We start from the raw sequence: 9,685 nt of genomic DNA, 5'->3' as shown, positions 1-9,685 counted from the left end.
AAGGAACACTGAGCGTATCAGAGAACACTGTCATATCAGTTCGACAAAAGTTGCATTGAACTTTCCACGAGCTGTGTCAGGTGCTATATGTGCATTTGATTGCGCTCCATTAGCCTGAACAGTCCCAAACCAACCGTTTTCGGACGTGAATGTGCGGTGGGGTTGCTTTTACAAAAGATGTGCTGTCAGCCAAGTTGTCGTTTCGCTAACCAAGCTGGCATCATGGATAACGGTGACAGGCCGTATGTCACAAAGTACAGCAGGATACATCTTCTTCTTTTATCTTGCAAGCAGACCGAAAACTTAACGAATCTGGGACGACTTATTTGCAACGTGTAAAACATGACCCATCACTACCGCCAAAAGGGCGAAGAAAACCGTAAAAACAGAAAGCGCTGATGACTATTGGATGTAATATGTCTTCTGGACAAAACATCTCATGGCGCCAAACCCAACACCAGAAATAGACCATGCTACCAACCCCAAATTGAAGCGGGGTTTTTACCAAACGTTAATGGATTTTCTGCATTTTACGTAATCGTCTTGCAGAAATTATGCTTAGATAGGAGAGTGTGCAAAAATATCGTTTTGAAGTTTATGGTAAGACTATTTTACACATAACGGTCTTAGGAAATATCGATTATATTATATTTTATTACAAATATCACTGTTTTCTTCCGGAAATAATTGACATCATGATAGCTAATCACTCTTCAAATGTGATGGTAAAGTTATAGTAAGAAAAATTTTCTATGCGAGCCAATCTACCCGAGAAACCACCGAGTAAACTTAAGGTCAGTGGCTTCAAACCCGTCACGGCCATGCATTCCATTTGTATCGTCTTGAGTTGTATTTTACATTCTGCACCATGGGATGTTTGTTGAAAAACCTCGTTAGTAGAATCACTCTCCAAAATATATCCATATTTTTCCAGGGGGTTCTTAGTTCTAAGCTTTTAAGCATCATTTTCTAAGAAACGTTTGTGATGGTGCACTCTCAGAAAAGTATTTAAACCAGTGTAGTGGAGGTGTAGGTTACGTGCCTGAGGGACGAAATGAATTTTCAGACGATACCTAACTTGTCATTCTTTACAGTTTATTCACTAATAATCGTTACATCACTTCTCTGTGTGCCCCCTTTTACTAGTAGTAGATAATGCTGCCCAATACTCTGTAAAGCGTTTCGGATATCCGCCTTTTGAAAAGCCGAACGTGGGTGGTGGCTTTGTCACCGTAGAGTCGCCAGTGGATCCGTCTGACAGAAGGATCCACTTTGACAGAGCACAATAGAGCGGAATACGCCGAAGTGGAGGTATCCGCCAAAATAAGTCTGTTTCTGTCGGCAATCACGTTTGAATTACACTTCCCTAGTGATAGCTGGTAGCCTATGTTTTGAGTTTGCCACTTAGGATGTTTCGGGCGGGCGGACAATTGGAACATACCGTGAATCCGGCAGCAATAAATTTTCTATTAGTGCACCAACTTCTTGCTCAATCTTTCAAATAAAAGCGCCTTTCTGCCATTGTGATTGATCACGTCTAACATCAGCTTGGCCGCGTTTGAACGCTTGATCCTCCGGCTTATGGAATCACGATTGATGGTCCTTCTTTGTTTTGTTGGTCTGTGTGATTAAGTAAGTGCTACTGCAGTTTGCTTTTTTGGGTTAGGATTACGGTGATCATGGACTTAAGATTTAATCTTCTTGCGCCTGGCACCCATCCTCACTGATAACCGCAATCCGTAAGACCAAACGCGACTGAACAAAACAGTGCTTCATACCTTCCAAAGTTCCAAAAATTAGTTTTTGATTGGTCTAGAACTTGGTCTCCTAGAATTAAATAAGACTGCTCTACAATGAGAACATACCCATTGCACAACCTATAACTTTACCGAACATTTCAAGATGAAAAACCAAGTCCCCCAGATTTTTCAGGCTGGAAATCATAATTAACTTCCACGAAATGCGGTAACTCTGGTTTAAAGATGTAGCCAGATTTCAGGTCACCTAAATGAGGGAATACATAGACTCAGATATTTTGAATTAGGCCGTACTTAGCACGTGTGGGTTGTTGAGATTATGTCACTCTAACATTATTCTGGATGGATCTAGTGCAACATATGAGCAGACAAATAAGCTGAATGAAACACATCTGTCTTGGTCGGACTTACAATCACTCACTCGTAGCGTGTCTAGCAAGCCTAATGAGCACACATCCACATATGCAACTAGATGGATGAACGCTTCGACTATTATCGACGTTCTCGGAAATTATTGAGCCAGCATTCTGAACACAGTTATGTCATCATTGTATTGATATTCGGTTCTAACTGCTTGGCACTCTTTTGTCATACTTTCATTTCGTTCCTGTTCATGTTTAAATGTCAAATGTTTTTGCGGTTTAAGGAATTTAGCTAACTCGATAGTGTCCTATCCCTATTCGATTCTCCGCAGTTTACCGTCAATCGACTGGCAAATGCCATTGTACACTGGATGGAAATCCTAGTAGTGTTTCATTGTAAGCCGACCATGGCTTGGTTTTAGAATTCTATCACAGATTTACTAGTTGTACAGTTTTAGTTACAAATAATACTTGCTTCAGAAAGTATTTAATACACTTAACCTTTTCAATTTGTTTCTACTGGGACTGGAATCAAATGTTTAAGTTACGACCTGAAAGTCTAGTTGATACCGGTTTGGAATGAAAAACGTGCGTATTTTCCACAAACTTATGTTTAACTATCTTGAAGGTATGAACCGGAGATAACTTTCTGCACTGTATGGTGAATACGAAGTGTGTCGACACATTACAAACATGTAACACACAACGAGACTTGCCAGGTAGCCCGCAATAACAATTCACATGATAAAATTCGACCACGTCAAACACATCACGTGATGACATCCTTCTTACATGTACCTATGTGGTTGTATCTCTCCTCGCAAGCGTTACCATTTGTCGACGAGACGTTAATTGAAATAAGTGAAAAATATATGATAAGTGATAGGGATTGCCCATTGTCGGCGATGAAATCCGACGCAATAGAGAATATGCATAAGTTTTACAACTGCCAAGTTTCCAAAATTCAAAAACGTCCATTTTCAAAGCAAGAAGCAACACATTCAAAGTTATAAGCATCTGATTCTGTGGTTAGAATCAGATGGCTGAACTGAATCAATCAAATCCCGTTTTACTACCCAGTTTACTTGAGTGTCCCTCGCACATAATCAAAACGGGTTATGAGATCAAAACTAGAAGACAACTTAAGAACTGTAGTGGTCAAAAGGTTAGAAATAGCGTTCTCTTCCTGGGAGTGGAGCAAAATCACCTTAAAAACGAATACCACTGCATTTTAAGGTAGACATTTCCTAACCCGTCGTGGGCTGTAGACAGATTTTAAACAATCTTATGAGTAGTACATTAAAAGTATATACATATATTGCGATATCTCGAATATCGTAGCGACTGAAACATGAGGCGCCCTGGTGCAGCACATTCAGCAGCACATTCATTCAAAACGTCACAAACGAAAGGTTCAGCTGGGTTTCAGGTGAGTCTCTCGAAAAACCAAATTGGTTTGCAACTGAGTATATATTCGCTAATTTCGTGCAATTTGGTTTCAAGTATAACATAAAGTTGACGGAAACCCGGGGGCCGTGCCTACTTGATGAGCCCCAAAAAGGGCGACGATGGTCGTGAGCTCTCAACGGATTTTCAGCAGCCTCATGAATAGTACATTACAGAGATTTCCCAACTTCGTTCAAAAACAGAAATAGTTCTTCCAACTTGTTAGGCAGGAATCCACGCGGATCCCACTACACCGCACATCTTTAGGCGCTGCTACGGCCGAGAAGCCTGGCCCGCTCGAGGTTGGCCCAGAATTCGGGACGCTTGCCGGTCCGGCATCAAGGCAAGATCTGATTGGTCAACAATCTGGACCCAACAGCCAATCATGACCCAGTATTGGCCAAACGCCGGTTGCCAATGTCGCTTCCAGAACGCGTCAGAAATTCCAGAAAGTTATAGCCGCTTACGCTATATATACGAAGCGGTGTACAACTGTTCCTGATTTCGTTTTGGGCGTTAATAGACCTTGTGCACCTTTGGTGGTTGTTTTGACGTGAACGCTAGCTTGGGAGGCTCAGACCGAGAACTAAGCTGAGGAGAATACCGTTACTACACAACTGTTGGCATTCGCACTTTTGTAGGCCGTAGGTGTTTTGGAAAAAATATACCATTAATAAAATGATTCGATGGAAGCTAAACCACGGTTTCATTTGTCTGGGAAACTTCATTGAAGAGTTTGAAAACGGCCTGCATTTGATTGTCCAACCTTTCAAGTAATAAGCTCACTCATTTATACCTAGGTTAGAAATCATCGGGGTAGTTTTTCCATGCAATCCCATCGTCAGAAGAAATGAGCAACTTCCTGATGTGTGCACTGTTTGTGAATAGAACATTTCAATTAAAAGCTACACACGCTTATTCCTCATTATGGCAAACGTTTCCTGTAAATGTAGTAGAGAAGCAAGGAAGCCAAACTTCCTAGTCATTCACGTAATTCAGCTGAACAGCTTGCCCGATTTGGTGACAGATTGTTTCTTCCAAGTCACAAGGAGGAATAAACCACTTGCCTTGACGTACGTTATTGTAAGTGTCGTATTTCTACGATCGTGCGAGAGTTTGAATTATGCCTACTTAGTATACCGGCTAGGATTGGTGCTAGTGCACACACAGCTCACGGGTGACGTACTGGGACGACCATTTTTTGATGAAATTTCTATCAGAAAGGAACAACCCGTTGACATCGAAATTTCGGCACGCAAGTGACTTACTTATTGTCAAAAGGGGGGAGATATATTGCACATGGTTATGAAGCTTTAGTATGGGCTTGCCATCGACGGTTTATCATCCAAATGAATTATGTTGTAATGTGAGTCAAACGTGAACACATGGATCTAAGGCAATATATAACTAAAAAATATAAACGCCATTCGTGAGCTCCTTATGTGATGTTGCTAGTGGTCTAGTTGTGACGCATCAGAAGGTAACAAGCACTGACAAATGTCTGTCATACTAGAATGTGATGAATACAGTATTTGGGTCTATTGGAATAAGCCAAAAGGTGACTTATCGTTTGAGGACACTTGTTGGGAGGTCCTGAGTGAAGTTCTGGACGCGGAACGTGTCCTCTCTGAAGTGTAGCTGCTACACGTGTTCCGTAGTTGTCCGTAGAGACTTGCGGAGCCCTGTTGACTTCCTGTCCTGTGAGCGCGAGTGTGTGTTGAGCCCAGTCGTATGCCTATTTATTGTGTGCAGTGTGACGAGAGAGGTATCCCTTCGTGTTTGATGCTTGCACGAACATGAATGCAACTTGGCCTGATGTGTTGAAGTTCATAAGCCTGGCGCGTTATGCAAGTGGTCGCCGAGTAAACAAAAATGGATGAGAATTTGTAGTGTACAGGTTGTCGGCTCAGGTTGCAAGTAGGACAGGAATAGTCACGTGGCTTTGAGTGTTTGTGACGCGTGTTCAGATGAGTGAACTCTATGGCCTCCACAGCAGCGGCTCATACGGTGATATCAAACTCATCTTCATTCAGTCATTGTACTGACAAATGCAGGTGATTTGATAATGATTATACGCTAAACTAGTCGACCAGTAACCCACAATTCTAGTTGTCTTGCGTGCTGCGCGCCCTCTGGCGTAAAATCTCTTTTCGCGAGTTCGACAAAACATCTGATTCCATTCCCAACACTGAGTCGTTTTGCGGTGTGGTTACTTAGTAAGCAATAATCAAACCAGAATCTTTAGTATCCATTAAAAGAAGCAGTTTTTCCAGTTCGACCCCAAGCCAATCATCTGTAATGAATCTAAATTGACTTCGTGGTAGTTCTTCCATTATTTGCTTACCTTTGTGTTAATAGCGCCTTAGAATTTCGAACCCAATTCTTTTTTTGATATTCAGGATTGTTAAGCCTAGGTGTCATTCAAGGTTCCGTATCGGGAACCTCAACAGTACTCAGTTGTCCACGTCCCTACTTTAAATTCAGGCCTACAAAGGAAGGGCACTCTTTCGTGCTCAATAAGGGATGATATGTTGGTTTTCCGAAACTCAGATTATGAAGAACATTTTTGAGCTCTTGACAGGCACTACTCTAGTTTGACTGGTTTACTTTTCAAAGGTAGCATTCATTGACAGCATTAATCCCCGTTACGTATACAGAAACCCTGGAGTTAATCCAGTGCTCCAGCTTCCAAATAACGCACGCAAACACGTGATATGTAGTTAATTAGTCCACTTAAGTAGTGCTCGCGGATTGCGCTTCATTCATCCCAGTCCCATTTAATCGCTAGGTAATGCTGCCCATGAGATACTTCCATGGGAATGCCTCTATTTGCTTAGCTAATTAGCAACAGATAAAGTTTTAACACGTATAGTGTTCAGAAATAAAGCCTGAAATCTGGCTTGCTTTCCTCAATCGAAACTTTGCAATTTGCTGTAGGTTTGGTAAAAAAACGTAGCAATAGTCGACCAAGTAAAACTTCATCGCCATGATCCATAGGTTTCCGACGGACTGGATAATCCGATTAGACTTTTGATACCAATGAAAACTACATTGCCCGAATATCCTGAGCCACCGAAATTCTCCTCAGAAACCTCTTCATACCTGATCTTTATAAGAACGTAGTGACTGGCAGTAAACGACCGGCAACTTTCGCATTCTGTGAGATCCTAAATATCCCTCATTTTGATAACTGAGAGCAGGATTGGAAAGTTGTTTTGATCGTTCACATATCAACCCAATGTCACAGAAAAAACCCAAACTAAGATAAAAACTCGCATGAACATGAGCATGCGCTCGTGTATTTTAACTTCATTTTTTAATACTACGGTAAAGTTATACAAAAATCACACGGCTTGTGAGACCTACTACTGAATGCCTACACTAGTGATGCAAATCTGCTGTCTGTAGTAAAGGAATTGCAGACTATAGTTTTGCCTGTTCTTGTGATTTGCTGCCAAAAGATGAAACCAGAAAGTGAAAGTTCTCATCCACTTAGCAAACGAATACAGCCATGAAACATGTGACACAGTTTAATGTGGTGGAACGGAATCATCCTAGAATCAAGGTCGGGTTTATGGGTTCTCTTCACCACAAAATATCGCGTACATTTCAAGCACACAAATAAGTGGGCATGTGTGTATGTTTCATGCCGGGTTGGTCTCCTGTAGAAACCTTTGGCTACTCAAGTGTGTAAGTAATCCAAACTAGAAAGTACAATTGTATTTGCAAATTACGCAAAAAAAACTCAGGTACTAGTCACTAAACAGACCAACAACTCTAAACTTTTTCATTACACCCGATCTGATGGCCATATTTCTCACGTTGTTTCCCTCCCTTGCTGACGTTATTCGTTTCAGTCGCAAAGCACCCATAAAGTATACAGCAGACTGACGTCTCTTTTTCACAAACAGCACACTTGAAGTAAAAGGACACCTGATGGATTTGTTTGCACAGGTGAATGGATTCCCAGTTGAAGCGCAACATTCTTGTCCAACTAACGTTTCTTTCTATTGCTTGCAAGTTATTGGCAGTATTCCGTCAGTTCGGATTTACTAGTATTCGAGTTTGAAAACACGCAAAAATGATAAAAAAAAGATACTTTGGACTTCTTCGCAAGGTAGGTTATAGATTATCGCAATTGTTTAAAAACCAGATTATGTTGGGGTTGCTGAAAATTTGGTGTATATTCTGTGTTACTTCTGGACCAAAGGGATACATGCGGACAAAAGTGACATCCTCATAAGATGCTTGCCTCTTGGATCGAATCAAACATGTAACTTATGTCAACAAGCATATAATGCTTTTATTCATGTAAGCATTGATGAGAAGCTCTTGACTTAAAAGACTAATTTTATATCCTGGTTTCTTCCACCAACTCGGCCCCTTTAGCTGACCTTAGATATCAACATTGGACCACCCTTAGGGAAAAACTCCCAAGTGGTATCGAGACATTAGGTACCACCGGCAGTTATGACTTTATTTTAAGCGATTTCTAACCTAACTGAGCAAACGTATTTGCCGGAACGAACACAACTACGCAAAGAAAAGAAATGGAGTGGTGTTGCAAGAATCAACAAGTGTTCCCGTGTGTCTCTTCGGGTGTATACTGTAGAACAATATCAAAACAAGTAAAACAATAAGGCTTGCCATTAGGATCAAAAACAAGCCAGTCACTTAGGGATATTATCACTCAGGCTGGCAAGGACTCCTGCTTATAAATTTCTGGTTCCAATCGAATAACAACAGATTTAGTACACTTTGGCACCTATGAACTACGTGTAACACAATCGCTGGATTGACACAACACTTACATTCATGTAAATGACGGGATTTCAGTGAAACCGATATCGATTGTCTACTGTCCAACTGATTCAAAGGTAGATTCATGGATTCGTAGCTTAATACAATTGAAATGTACCCGGTGAATCGTACAACAACCCGTTGCTGTGCTCTATTCGAGTACTCGCTTCACCTTACTCAGTCTTGGAAATGAACGGTCTATGTTAAATTGATACCATAGGCAACCAATCACAATCAGTTTCAGTCACAAATGTGTCGCAGATGTCAGCTTGGGCTGGAAATGCTAAGCATTATCGATGCACGTGAACGAGGGCAACCTGAGATTGAGAAGACTCCTTCAAACCAATGGTTATACGTTCTTTGGATGTCATCAAGGTAGATGGTGTTTAATTTTTACCCTAAGTGGTAACTGTTCAAAGTTTCTTTTCCACCAGTGAATATCAGGGAAGGATAAAGAACACCGGACACGAAGTAAACTCAGCCAGTCCTGGAACCCTCAAACTATTTTAACCAGTGGGAGCGGAAACACTTCATACCTGTACCAAGACAATTATCAGAGGATTCCTGGTAAATGGTACTGCTTACATCGCGACGCTACCCTACCATAAATATTCAGTTAAGCATGCGGACCATATGGAATAAAATCGGTTAGGATGAAGTCCAAGGCGCATACAGAGGGACAGACGAGTACCTCCGTTCAAAAGTTGTAACGTTTCTATATAATCCGTAAGCTATTGATGCTTGTCAAATAGTTTTGTGCTGTGTTGGCTTTCAAAGACGACTTAGGAATGTTCCGTAATTTACACACACTCTCTCTCTGTCGCCACAAGAACAAGGAAATTACTGAGTATTGTTAAAGTTTTGCAAGTTTTTACCCCATCACGGCATTTTTACGCAGGCTTGTGTTCATACATATAAAACTTGATGGCTTCATGCGTCTTTTTCCTTCGGTAAATTGTATTCGGGACAGCAAAACTGCAATTCTGTTCGCATGGGCATCCTACTGAACAAGGACAAGATTTCTTCACAATGAGTTATTTTATCCCTGGGCTTGTTTTGAACCTGGTAGACAACAACAGACTTCGTTACTGGAACGTTTCGGATTCACTTGGCTGAACAATATGCCACAAAAATATATCTCAGTTGATTGGACGTATTGTTACTGTTTAAAGAAATTAACTAGAACTCCTTTATCCAGAACTTTTTGGTACATAGAAACAGACACCCAGATTTTGCCTCTAGGGGAACACTTGGTGTACTCGTCCAATAATAATCACGTTATTCATCTGGTTAAGGGATTCCTTGTAACCATCGATCCTG

This window comes from Opisthorchis viverrini (assembly GCF_000715545.1).
Source record: "Opisthorchis viverrini unplaced genomic scaffold opera_v5_138, whole genome shotgun sequence".
Lineage (NCBI taxonomy): Eukaryota > Metazoa > Platyhelminthes > Trematoda > Opisthorchiida > Opisthorchiidae > Opisthorchis > Opisthorchis viverrini.
This window is presented reverse-complemented; position numbering follows the sequence as displayed.